Here is a 15,126-nt window from a genome sequence, read left to right on the forward strand (position 1 = left end):
TAGCTAGCTAGGAAGAGACTCAATGCAATTTAGCACATTCCCCTTCTCTTTCTCCTTTTCATTCAATTTCTTCAATCTAAATGCAAAAATTGTTAATTTGAAAGTAATAAATACTGCAACATTTTAAGGGGCAAAAGTAAAAGTGACGTAGTGCTAATTAATTCAAGCATGAGAACACTGTTAAATTTGTATTCATTCTGCTTCTTCCATCCAGGTCCGGAGAGAGTTAAGGGTGAAAGGAAACACGCGGTCCTTCAAATATTGGAAAACAAAAGCATATATATATGTGGGGATTGCCAATTCTATATGGATAAAAGTCGGCTCGTTGAGTTCACGTTCTACAAATATTGCATGTACCACAAGTTCGTGAATGTAGTTAGGAAGAAGAATCAATGCAATTTAACACATTCCAAATACTTTTTTGTCATGAAAAGTTACCAATTGGCCTCTTGCTGTCATGAACTCAAGTCTCAACTACCGGACATCCGATACAGCTAGCATTGATTAAATATTTTTTTGGCTACTAACAAAGGTACAAATCGTGAACTATATTCATAGTCTTAATTAATTGACTACAAGGACAGGTCCATTCACAGGAATGGCATTATTTTACAGCACTCACTACTCACGTATGATGGTGAAAACGTAACAAGCCGCCATTTAAATTGCACAACGAACAAAGCATCTTTTATTTGACACAACCACCTTCGTGAAACCCAAAAAAAAAAAATATATGTGGGTTTTCTGTCATGCTCATGGGACATTTTACTAATCTCAAACATTACTGGGGTTGTGGTGCTCCTTCAAAGTGCACGAGAGATGAGATAAGTTCTCGTAAAAATAAGTGGGTGTGTAGGTAAATGACAACACTTACACCTCACATTTTGTGCGATTGGGGCCGTGCTTTTACACAAAAACAGAAAAGAAAAAAAGACCACATGTTCAAAAGCTAAGCAAGGGCCAGAAATGTGAAATGGGTTAGAGAAATGGCTGCAACGTGCGGTGTTCCATCAACCATAGTCAAGTGAGGGCATTTGTGAAGTCCTTAACAGACAAAAATCTATATAATTGTGTTGCTAATGTCTTGGATTATTTTTGAGGTTGAGAAACTTGCTAGATTAATATAGTTTTGAAAATTCTACTAGCATTTAATTGTTTTTCTTTCAAATATATATGATACTAGTTAAGTCACGTTTTAACAAAGAATCAAATTGTGAGATCTTAAGAGGATCAATAGACTATTTTCATTTTTAAAGTAAGATACATCTATATCAAAATGTAACAATTTTACATTGGGCAAGCCTTACCTTCAATAATAGTGTAAAATAATTCTTTCTTCAGTAAGGCAACGAAATGATCATAGAATCATGTAAAAGTAAGTCTATTAATTATTTGTCGCGAAATTAAGATGTGACATTTCGGGTGGGAACTACATCGGGTGTTGTGTTGGTGGTAAACCAGTGTGAAATGGTTGCATGCCAGATTGGCTTAAAACGCGAGTGCTAATTAGCAAAGGTCTTGTAAACGTGGGCTACATGTGGGAGTGAATATGACAACTTCTTCTCCTTCCTATTACTATTATTATTGTTTTTCTTTTTTTGGTAAATTAAATTGTATTAACGGGAGATATAATTTCATAATTTTTTATTTTTTTTCAGGACAAACACAAAAAGTATTCGAAATTATACTATTAGATACAGAGAGTCGAAACATAGCATTCTAAAATTTATCGAAAGTACTAACCAAACATTTGCATATAATTTCGTAATTAACTAACATCTAATATTTGCGAAAAAAAAAAATGTTAGATTTTCCGGAGTGACATGAAGGTTTTTGCTTAATGCATTAGTTCGAGAAATAATGAATAAATATTAAGAGTAATGATACTATGTCCGATCAAATTGGGTTATTCCTAGTTCGAATCCTACGTGTAACTGCCACGTAATCACTTAAATTGTTGATATTTTATTTACGCGCTAAAGATACCAAAAATAAATATGGAAAAGAAATGGAAGAGGTTTTGACGACCCATCTCTATCTCTCTGATTTCTCGATTCATCTTCTTCGTTTCATTGCTTCCTTGATTATTTCTCTCTGACTCACGGTTATCTCTTTTTCACTTTGCAAAATTGAAGGAAAAACAAAGCATTAAGAAGTCTCTATTGATTCATAAAATCAAAGGGGAAAATACAAATAAACATATATGTTTGCTTGAAAAAAGAAAAAAAAAAACAAGATTGAAGGAGGGAACATGATTACTTTTTTTTTTTTCCTTCTTTTTTTTATTTTTTATTTTTTGGAATAAGCTTAATTTTTAGTAATTGCAAAGACTCATCAATATTGGTGATGAACAAGTAAATTTTGAATAAGCCTAATTTTATTGTTGATGATTAGTTTTTTATTTTTTTGAAAATAAACCTAATTTTTAGTAATTGTAGAGACCATCAATATTGGTGATGCACAAGTACAATTTTATTATGGTCTTACCATAGTCTTATGATGGAATACCCCATCTGTATAATTTTGCATGGTTTAACATTGAAGGGCTTAACTATTTTTGGGGCTTTTCTGGGTTAGGGCAAACCCTTAAATTTAGGAATTTTATGTTTATTTACTTTTTGCTTTAATTTTGTTGCAATTTTGCTATTGTATATACATACAAACATGCGTATTTCATTTTATTAATAATTGTTTTCAGTTTTAAAGCAATTTTGTTCAATTTTGCAGAGTGAAAAAGAGAGAACCATGAGTCAGAGAGAGAAAGAATTAAGGAAGCAGCAGAACGAAGAAGATGAATAGAGAAATCAGAGAGATAGAGAGGCGTCGTCAAAACCTTTTCAGCTTCTTTTCATATTTATTTTTGGTATATTTAGTACACAAATAAAATATCAACGATTTAGGTAATTACATGGTAGTTATACATAAGATTCGGACTAGGAGTAGGCCAATTTGATCGGACAAAGTATCATACCCAAATATTAAATAGGAGTACTACATAGTAGGTATTTTTGAAGTATTCAGAAAAAAAATTTCCATAATAAGCATCCATTTTCTAAATATAACATATTTAGCACCACCTATGTGCGCTAGGTATAAAGTTGATATAACTATGAGCAATGGTTACTTGAATTCGATTGTGAAGCCCATTAGTGACTCAAGCGAATTGAAGTTCCTCATCCAATGATCACATAATTAACCTCTGCATCCTTAAAGAGAAAGAGAGAAGTTTGAGCCTAGAAGTGGATAAAAGTGTGTGTGAATATATAGTCACCCAATTTTTGTTACATTCTTAGAAATTATTTTAATAGTGTAGACATCCCATTTTCGCCTCTTCATTTCACTCCAAGTCAACCTAACCACAAGAAAGGGATAGAATTTCCATTTCCCAAGTCCATTTAACAGTAAGGTCCATATACGGTTAAAACTAAAAACTAAAAATCTGATTGTCTGATTGGAAATTAGGCTTCACCATTGCACTCAGAACATCCCAAAATCTTAGAAACAAACACACCACACACTTCCTAGAGCCCGATTAGTTGATCACCGGCCAATCTCCTGAAAAGGACAAAATCGAGATTTCACTACAACCCCACAATCCAATGGTCAGAACGACGAATGGATTCCACCATTGTGTCCGAAATACACAAAAACCCTAGGGTACAACCCTCATTGGTGTTACCACTTTTCTGCAACACCTTAATTCACCAAAATCCTAAAATAAGGGCAAAACGGTCAACTGTAAAGTTTGACTTTTCAAACCAACGGTCTAACTCATAAACGAAAATCACTATTATGCTCCATAGGCCCAAAAATCTTAAAATGCATAATGACCAAACAATTGTGTTCATACCGTCGTGTCAATCAAAATTGTGCTTAGCATAGCTCGTAATGATTTTGTGATTGAAAATTTCAATTGATGCTCCACATTTTGGTTTAACTTTTCAGTGAGTATATTACAATCTTTTTTCAAATTAAAATTTTAAAGGACTATTTTTGGAATATTAATAACGAAAAACTATTAAAGTCATGTATGCTTAAAGGGTTGGAAACCTAGAATGGATATTTAGTCCGAGAAGGGATATGGATCCTCTCCAATAGTTTTTATGATCTCCAATTAACCAGACCAAGCCTACATCCAACAATGAAAAATGTGCCATGTTTGTCACTTGTTTAGTCGGAGAAGGGACACGGATCCTCTCCAACAGTTTTTTCTGATCTCCAATTAACCGGACCAAGCCTACATCCAACGGTGAAAAATGTGCCATGTTGTCACTTGTGCAACTAGTACCCACTATGATTTCATCTCCAAGTCTATATTACACACCATATCATCAATATCTATTACACCATATCATCAATATCTTTGTTTGAATTAAGTTGCTTATGAAATCATAATGACCATAACTTTTGTTAAAACCTTAAATATGCACTCACACAATTTTTAAAATATCCCAGTATATATTATTGTCGGAATATTGATACTTTTGGGTCTTAAAGAAAGTAAAATAGTCAAGTCTCTCTCTTGTTTTCTCACCCTTTACCGCCCTACATTCAAGGTACGTAATTGACTCTCGTTTTCTTTTTTGTTTCTCTCTTTAACATCTGCTGCATACTATACAAACGACATTTTTTGCTGTGAATATTGTGAAACAATCGATTGCAGTCTAGTGAGAGATCAATAGATGAGTCAGAGTTTAAATGTATTTATTGAAAAAATATATATTTGGTTGTATAGATAATGAAACTCTCATATAACGTTCTCAAAATATAAAAGCTTGTCGAGAACAATTAAAATATAAATGTAGTCAGTGAAAGTATTAATTAATGTTAAATTCTTTTGTTTATTTTGATAGTTTCAAAAGAAAAGAAAAATCTTGTTGTGATCCAAGACCGCCCTCCATCGTAGACTATCACAGCGAACTAGCTGTACCGGAGAAGGACTTAAACCTATTTGTCCACCATTTATTTCCCACGATAAACCATGTAATTGTGGGTCCTACACAAACTATTACGTGCATGCATTATTTCTCTATAAATAGCTTCCTTGCGTCCTTCTTGGTGCACCTATCCAAAGATTTAACATATAAAACTTTGTTTTTGTTTTTGGTGGACCCACGTTAAATCATAAATTTGTGGGTCCTACTCGTTACGTGCATGCATAAATTTCTCTATAAATAACTTGCTTGTTTGCTTCTTAATGCTACTACACCCCATCCACACATAAAGAAATTGTGTTATATATATATATAACTTCGTTTTTTTGTTTCCATGGAATCCAACTCTGTACCATCCTCAGTTCAAACCCTAGTTAACGAGTTAAAAAAAGAGATGTTCTCTGCTTGTCGTACTAATCCTATTGATCTTTACTCGTTTGTTTCTCCTTCGGCCTATGACACTGCATGGTTAGCCATGATTCCACACCCTGAACAAAGGGATTGTCCCATGTTCAAGGATTGCTTGGATTGGGTTATCCACGACCAAAGAGACCAAGGGTTCTGGGGAGAGGATCAATACACCATTGATACTCTTCCTGTAACTCTTGCTTGCATGGTTGTGCTCAAAACGTGGAATCTTGGTGATAAAAACATAAAGAAAGGTATGTATATATATATATATATATATAGAGAGAGAGAGAGAGAGAGAGTTGTTTCTTAGGCAAGTGACACGCGTACTCATTTGTTTTGTTTTTTGTTTTATCTGATAATCCATGCTTCTGGAACTTTACCCAAACTAATCCACTAACTTTGTGTAAAACGCCTCCTACACGGATCGCGTAAAATTCGAATTATCTCCTAAGGAATTATTTATCTTTAAGAGGAATCGATCTTGAAACCTGATATATCATGAGACACTAGTACCCAAGTCTTTTCCAACTTGGCCAATTCCTTGGAGTGGCACTCATTTAACTGAGACTATAACTCACAATTTTCAATTAAAAAAAGAGGTGTTTGAATTCACTACTATAACGAATTTATGCTGTATTGTGCTATAATTTTTATTTAACACACTTACTATGTAGAAACACGATTTAAATTTGTTGAAATATCTTTTTAATGTCATTATATATTTCTAGGTTTTATGCAATCAAATAGTAATAAAACATATTATTTTTAGGAGATGAAGAAATATAGAACAAATGTGTTCAAATGCATGCCACTGTGTTAGAAGTACCTGCACAACACTACAATGTAGAAAAGAATACTATGGTAGCAAATAACCTTTTCATACGTAAAGAATTAGTATAGTTGCAAATATCACTGTCATAAAAAAAAAAATACTGTAATACCACGTGCGCGCCGTTTTTTAGTTAATTATGAGTCGTGATCCGACGTTTACTTCTAGCTGCTCGGGCCTTGCTCTTTTGTCATTTTCATCTACTTTCGTTTTTGGAGTTTTGAAATTAAAAAGATGATTTTTTTTTTTATTATTATTTTTTAAAAATCCTCACTCGCAAACTAAAAACCACAAATCATCAAAAGAAACACACTGACCATTATTTTATTTTATTTTTTAGTATCATTTAACGAGATGATATAAGCATGTCATTAATTTCTATCTAACATTTTAGGGTTGGAATTTATTCATGCAAACATGGAGATGCTTCTCAAAGCAAAGCAAGATGGATATCCTCGTTGGTTTTCTATTGTTTTCCCTGCAATGTTTGATCTTTCTCAAGCAAAAGGTCTAGAAATTGTCTTCCCTGACGAGCTCAAAGGAGAAGTGTTGGATGTCTTCTTCCACGGGCAACGGATTCTTGACATGTAAATTCTTACCTATAAATATAAATACAGAGATACATATATATATATTTGAATTTTAATTGTAGTGAATATTATTGTTGAACACCAATATATATAATCAGTAACATGCATGCTGTTTTTGTAGGGAAGAACTTGCAGATAAATACAATTATCCTCCACTGTTGTCATATTTGGAGGCTTTGCCGTCAACATATTATATTGATCAAGAAGATATAATGATGCACTTGAATGGATCAGATGGCTCGTTGTTCCAATCACCATCTGCCACAGCACGCGCCTATATGCCTACAGGAAATCAGAAGTGCATGGACTACTTAGTGTCTCTTGGTCAAAGATGTGGTCATGGAGGTTATGAAAAGCTTCTTAATTCTATATATGATTTTATATAACCAATTCTCAAGGCTTTATTAATTTCTGTATATATAGAATTCTGAACTTGGTTTTTGGTGCAGTTCCATCAATGTATGCCATGGATGAGGAGCACGTAAAGTTTGTATGGTCAACCAAATTCAAAGATTAGGGTTGTCCGAGCATTTCAATGAGGACATCGAAAACACTTTATCAGAGCTCTACAGGTATTGTATCATACATATATATACAATTAAGATCCAAACAATGAGGAGATTGAAACTTAAAACAGTTAATAGTTAGTGCTTAATAGAAAATACTTAATTTTCATTTTTATGAAACAACACCCTACTAAATATGCCGATTATTGTTAGGTACTGACTGTTATGTATGTACTAACCTCATTGGTATTTTCCAAATTTGAAACTCAATCATTCAGCACGTATGAGAAACAAGAATCACCAACGACAAAAGTTGAATTAGTACCGGCAAAAATATACAAGGACGCTTTGACTTTTAGGCTTTTGCGGATGCAGGGGTACAATGTGACCCCATGTATGTTGTTCACACAAGTTTCAGAACTCTCATGTTGATTATATAAATACTCCTTAATTTTGTGTCATACTATAGAAAATGACTTCACTAATTTGGAAATTTAAGTGTGTAGGGGCTTTCTGTTGGTTTCTACTCCATGAAGATGTTGTAGCTCATATAGAACAAAACTTTAAAGTGTTTACGAGTGCAATGTATAATGTTTATAGAGCAACAGAACTTACGTTCTCAGGAGAATGTGAACTAGAGGAGGCAAGGTCATTTTTAAGGAAATTACTTGAGAAATCCATGAGTACATTGGGAAACATAAACGATAATCTTTTCATGTTACCAAATTTTCAAAAATTGGTAATTTTCTATTCCTAGCTTATAATCTTTTTTTTTTTTATTGATAATCGTACTTGAAGTTTCTTGCACTTACCAAATTTAATAGTCCATCACCAATGGCTCTAACCTAGTATTATTTCATCTCCTTCTAAAGTAGAAGGCGGCGAAGAGATATGTAAGTGCTCTTCTTGTCATGGTCAAAAAAACAAATTTTGTAGTCTATCTCTTTTTTTTTTCTTTTTTTATTTATTTATTTTTTTGACAGCTTTATTTGAAAAGTCAAGGTAAGATAAATGTATATTAACCCTAAAGGGTTGGCTTAGGTGGGAAAGAACTTGGCCTTGTGCCTAGACCTGAAACATAAGGTCAAATGTTTGACTCCTCTTGAGTGCAAAAAATTCTTTGAGGCAAGATTTATGTGTTGAGTATCAACTAGGAATTGACAAAAAGAAGATAAATGCATATTTCCTCAAATACCATTTAATTTGAATATATAGTAAAGGCAATTATGATATTAGAAAATGCTTTGTGTGGTTCCGAGTTTTTTTTTAAAAAAAACTATTATTATTATTTTTAGGATTAAATGCAATAAAACCCCTGAACTATTGGCTAATTAGCAACAAACCCCCTCTGAACTACAAAAATTGCAAAAAAAACCCCGAACTATACATTTTTACATTTAACCCTTATTTTTATAATTTCATTTTAGAAGAATACGAGAGTGGAGTGTCTTGCAAGCTTGTGAAGCATGAATATTCAATAGTACTACTCAAAGTTACTGTATATTAATCACATTAATCATATGACTCCATAATTTTGCACAGATAGAGCATGCGTTGACAGTTCCATGGATTGCTCGCCTTAATCATCTGGATCACAGAAACTGGATTGAATTTAATAACGTCCACTCTCTGTGCATTGGAAAGGTCTCCTTCTATAGGTACAAGTCAGTCTTTAGATTTTTAAATTTCATACTAACAATATGATTGATATTTTTAATGAAAAAAAAACTATAAAATGTTAGGTTATCATGTCTTCAAAATGACAAACTAATGCAACTTGCTGTGGAGAACTATGAGTTTCGGCAATCAATCTACAGGAACGAATTGGAGGAACTTAAAAGGTACATGTATGTATACATACACACACACACACACAAACATGATAGTTATATTCATGCATATATAGTAACATGCAATTAATAAAAATGGCTTGTCTATTTCATCATTTCTTATAGGTGGTCCAAGAAGTGGGGTCTTAGTGAAATGGGATTTGGGATGGAGAAAACTACTTATTGCTACTTCGTCAATGCAGTGAGTAGTTCTCTTCCTCACAATTCCCCTGTTCGAATGATAGTTACCAAGAGTGCAATACTTATTACAGTTGCTGATGGTTTTTTTGACATGGAAGGCTCTTTAAGTGAGTTATAGTGATTAACCAATGTGGTTCTAAGGTGTGTATATGTATATATGTATATATATATATATATATATGCTTTTATTTTCAGTCTAGAATTACTTAAGAACACCTTCTATAGTACTTTGTTTTTCTAGCTCTCCTTATTTCACATTATATATATATTTTTTATTTTATAATAGATGGGATGGTAAAGGCTTAAGTGGCCATGGTAAGATTATCTTTCATACCCTTAACAATTTTGTAAGGGACATTGCAGCAAAACAACTCCATCGACAAGGGTGTGACATAACAAATGATCTACAAGATATAGTACACATTTTTGCATATGTAGTTCAACTAATTACTCAACAAATTCTTAAGCTAATTATCAACTAAAGCTCGAAATAATTTAGAAAATCTTGTGTGAACGTGGCGTGAAACATTTGTTTCGTGGCTAACAGAAACTACATGGAGCAAGAGCGAACATATACCATTCATCGATGAATACCTTGAAACAGGCATGATATCGATTGCTACACACACTATGGTTTTTTCGGCTTCGTGTTTTATGATTCCGAGCTTGCCTCACAAACTACTCAAGCCCACGTTGTATGAACCTGTCACAAAATTGCTCATGGTCACTCCTCGTTTGTTGAATGATATTCAAAGCTACCAGGTTAGTTAATTAATGAATGTACCTTTTCATGAACTTGTAAACATTTTCTCTTTCAGAAAGTTCATGTACATGTACACACCTCCACAAGGTCAGGGGTCGAACACTTAGCTTCTTCTTTTTGGATGAGAGATCATAACATCTGGATTAATGCCTACTAATAACATGTAAGCATTTTAAAAAATATCATATATATTCATATATTGTGCAGAGCGAACAAAAGGATGCGAAGATGAACCTTGGTTTGCTTGATTTGAAAGAAAATCCACGGGCATACATTGAAAGCTCAATCACTAATGCAAGTTAGATATTGGTAGAAAAGAAGAAAGAGTTACATGAACATATTTTGATGGATGGCTTCAATGATTTGCCTAAACCATGTAAGGATCTCCATTTATCATGTCTGAAAGTATTTCAGATGTTTTACAACTCTTGCAATAGATTCGACTCCAACACAGACCTCCTTCAAGACATAATGAAAACAATTTACACTCCTTTGGAATACCCAAACTCAAAGCCTTTGAAGACTCTACCTTCGATTCAGACGAGACCCAAGAAGGAAAATATGATCATCAACTCGGCTCATTTTGGTCAAAGCTTCAAACATGGAACTAGAACTTTTACCATTAGACTACACTTTGTTCCAAAGACTATTTCAAAATTTGGCTGCCCAAAAGTGTTCATTCCTTTGAAACTCAATTTATGTTTTATTTGAATTAGTTTGATATCAGCATTAGCTACATATATACTTTAAGGCCTACAATAGTTGGAGTACGTATGTGTTTGCATGTCTTGTTTCTATGTAATACGTGTAGCAGATATGAATCAATTGGTGAAACTAAGGTTTTGTGTTTGATTTAATCTAAAAGTGTCTTATGCAGTATATGAATAATTGGATCATATATAGGTTTGACTTACATTCCCTCCGCCCCCCCCCCCCCCCCCCATATACTTTAAGGCCTACAATAGTTGGAGTGCGTATGTGTTTGCATGTCTTGTTTCTATGTAATACGTGTAGCAGATATGAATCAATTGGTGAATCAATTGGTGAAACTAAGGTTTTGTGTTTGATTTAATCTAAAAGTGTCTTATGCAGGATATAAATAATTGGATCATATATAGGTTTGACCCCCCCCCCCCCCCCCCTCCCCCAACCCCAAATGAAGAGAAATCGAACCTTAGAATGGATACTTCATGATGTGCGCACCAGGGAAGCTGACTTACCCATTTTATATATAGGTTCGACTTACATTGATTTTATGCTTACGGCCTCTTGTAAATTTTGAATCAAAATAATTGTTTAGGATATGAAAAGAAATTTTGAATCAAAATAATAAATATCAAAATAGGGGTATTTATTAATTTTTGAAGTTTTTCTTACAGCCTCTTGTAAATTTTTTAGGGAACCAGTAAGGACATTCTTGTAAATATCAAAATTTGTATAGAAAATACAAATAATTAAAAATTCAATAGTAAAGGAGGAGCCTTTTCTAAATTTTAATTCATGAACATGAGTCCTTACTAAAATTTGAAAATATTGCTAGGCAAATTATTTACAAAAATAAGGGATCTTTTTGTAAGTTTTTATTAAATGTTTTATGCAGATAACTTGTATGTAAATAATACCAAAAATAAAAAATATATATATATATATATAGTTGGCCCCACCGCTCCCAACAGGCTCCGCCACTTGGTACCACATGTCACCAAAATGCACTTTGCCTTTTGGTGTAAGCCTAGCAGAAAGGTTTTTCTAGAGCATTTGAAATATGCTATATATATATATATATATATATATATATATATATATATATATATATATATATATATATATATATATATGATGGTCACGAGTATGAAATGAAAAAGAGTAATTTACACAAATCTCTCTTATGATTTGTCCTAATTACAGGGACCACCCTTACTGTTTCAGAAATTATGTGGATATTCCATAAAAATGAAAATAATTTACACAGACCTCCCTTATGTATGACGGACCGTTAAATACACTAACGGAGTTGCCAAAATTACTGAAATACCCTCTTATTGGCATATAAAATTATTAAACTACATTTCTAAGTTGTTGGGTAGGCATGACATCAGCTTGTCAATTATACAGCTGCTATACATATCATTTGGAGGGAAAATTGCCATTAATTTAGTTTGTTTCCCAAAGCAGCGTCTTTTCACCTGCCTTAACCAAACTGAGATCATGTATTGTATCATTTGAACACTTTGGGAGAGAGAGAGAAAGAACGAACGTTTGGTTAGGATTTGCACATATGAAGGATTAACCAAAGATCGCATCAATAGAGGAGTTCGCTTCCCATATTTGGTAACAAATCCAAGTTCGTATCTTCAAAGAATGAGTTAGGGTTTGCGCATATGTGAAACTGAAGTGGTCTGAGGTATGTGAAAAGAATTTTCTAGTTTGTATTTAGGGTTTCTGTTTTTGATTACTCTATATTTAGTTTAGGTTATGTTAAAATTTATACTCTGTTTTTAGGGTGTATGTTTTTTTGATTAATTTTGTATTTAGTTTAGGGTTTATGTTTTTGATTACTCTACATATAGTTGGTTAGGGTTTTGTTTTCTGTTTATTGTTAACTCTATATAGGCAACTAAGGCTTTTATAATTGAAATTATGTGTAATTTGGGAGTAATTGTTCCATCGTATTGTTTGGGGTAAATTTAGTTAATTTGTGTTTATAATTTATATTTTTATTATAATTTTAATTGTTATAATAATGGAATCAATTCATGATATTGATGTTCACTCTAAGTGGAAGATATAATTTACTGGTGTGGATCCAAATTTTTATAGCATCATTGATCTTGTTAAAGATGTAACAGTAGTAACTTTATTTCATATTCCACTTGCTGTCCCTTTGTCACTGTTTTAGTTTTGTGTTGTTCCTAGGTCTTCTACTAGAATGCCTGTGGATAATGATAAAGATGTGCTAGAATGTTTAAAGTAAATGCTAGTAAGAGATTTATAGACTTGTATATTGACAAGGTTGGACTGATGTAAGTCCTGAATTTACCTCAATTAAGACCATGGACTTTGATGATAGGACATTTGATGACATTAACTTTGACAATGAGACCAATGTCAATGACATTGATGATAGTAATGTTGATGACAATGATGACAGTAATGTTAAAGACAATGAGACCAATGTAAATGAGAATAATGGAGGATAGCCTGAGGATGAGTAAGATTTAGAAATGATAATGATGTACTTGGGTTTAGCTCTGAAGATGAGGAATGGGAAAATAGTGGGAAGAGGAAGAATCCAGTTCACAATGATGATGTGAATAGGAATGCGGAGGAAAAAAAGAACCACAGTGAGGATATATGGTATGTCAAATTATAAATCAAGAGATGAACCTGGTACTAAATCTGATAATGACATGTATGTGGACATATATGATGTAGAAGAAGAAAAGTAGAGATAAAAATTGAACAACAAAAAACTGAAACAGCAAGGGCTAGGTCCTATTCAAACTGTATAAAGGAAATTCCATTTGAGAGAGGTTTGGAAGGAAAGATTAAGTTACAAGAAGGTCATCTACTTCTCAGTGTGAACCATTTTAGGGATATTTTGGTTGATTTTTGTGTCCAAGAGGGATGTAATATAAAAAGAGTAAAAAATGAGAGACAAAAAGTGACTCTAAGATGTGCAATTCATGGGTACATAGAGGGTACATGCTTCCCGTTTGGTAGATAAAGTAACTTATCAATCAAGACAATTAGAGGTCTACACAATCGTGTGAGGAGTGGCACTGTGAAAGATGCAACATCCACATGGATTGCTAAAAAGCTTGGGCAGAGTATAAAAGACAATCCATGGGTTCCACTTGTTGCATTGCATGCAACAGTGATTAGCCAATTCAAAGTTGATGCAAGACCCATGCAATTATACAGAGCTAAAATGAAAGTTATGGATGAGTTAGAGGGAAATAATGGGGAAGCATAAACTTTGCTTCCTAAGTATGCTAATGAAATTTTCAAATCTAATCCTGGTAGTATCAAGAAGCTTGAGAGGGACTTGCCTACTATGACATTTGTGATACCCCCGGATTTTCGAATGCGAGTTGGTCAGGCCCACGCTCGAATACCAGAGGATATAAAAAACAAATCGGTAATAAACGAACACGTGATACAAATATGATAAATAAGAATAAATAAATACTGAAAAGAAACTAAAAAAATAATCCAATAATTAATTCTCAGAATAAATTTTCATTGATTAATAAATCCTTCTGATACAATTAATCCTCCAAAATAATACAACTCGGGAATCCATATTATATGGACCCCTAGAAAATCCAAACTGAATAATGTCTACATTTGAAAACTGAATCATAAACGAATCTCCTAAATAGAAGCAGAAGAATGAAGTAGATTGATCCCTGCTCAGCACAAACAACCTCTACTCCTGACGAACACTAGAAAAATAATGGTGGGTCAGGCCCACAAACAAGTTCTACTCTATTACAGTCCAAGCAGAGATCCGATACACGTATACATCCTAATCAATCCAACAATAACTAGTAGTCTGTATATATATATATATATATATATATATATATATATATATATATATATATATATACAGACTACTAGTTATTATATATATATATAAATGCACACTATAGGAACCTTATTAGATTATAAGGTTATCTCAACCTGAATAGTAGGCAACATGCAAATCGCATATAAAGTGGGCATGAGTACCTAGACCTACCAGGGAAACAACTACACTATATCTAACTACACATCCCTGGCAATATACGCACCCTAACCATGATCCTGAGACTCAAGCTCATATCATGGCACCATAATTGTATATATAAAATTCGTATAAGTATAGAATAAATGCCATCCATCTGATACAGTGGCCTGACACAAATAAGGAGGACTTAACTCTATGGTTAATCCATTCCCTTATAAATAAATAGGCAGGACTTAACTTCTTTGGTTAATCCATCCCTAGAATGCCACAGTCCCATACCGGTGCATTAAACCATATAATCCATAAATAAATAGGTAGGACTTAACTT

The 15,126-nt window shown here is 33.2% G+C and overlaps 1 pseudogene; it reads left to right on the forward strand.

The window, feature by feature from the left end:
- The first annotated feature begins 5,268 nt into the window (after positions 1-5,268).
- Positions 5,269-10,774, forward strand: LOC132277204 ((E,E)-geranyllinalool synthase-like; annotated as a pseudogene).
- Positions 10,775-15,126: the final 4,352 nt, after the last annotated feature.

This window comes from Cornus florida, unplaced genomic scaffold (genome assembly GCF_030987335.1).
Source record: "Cornus florida cultivar Cherokee Brave unplaced genomic scaffold, ASM3098733v1 CherokeeBrave_3.0.0_Hap2_Chr01, whole genome shotgun sequence".
Classification (NCBI taxonomy): domain Eukaryota; kingdom Viridiplantae; phylum Streptophyta; class Magnoliopsida; order Cornales; family Cornaceae; genus Cornus; species Cornus florida.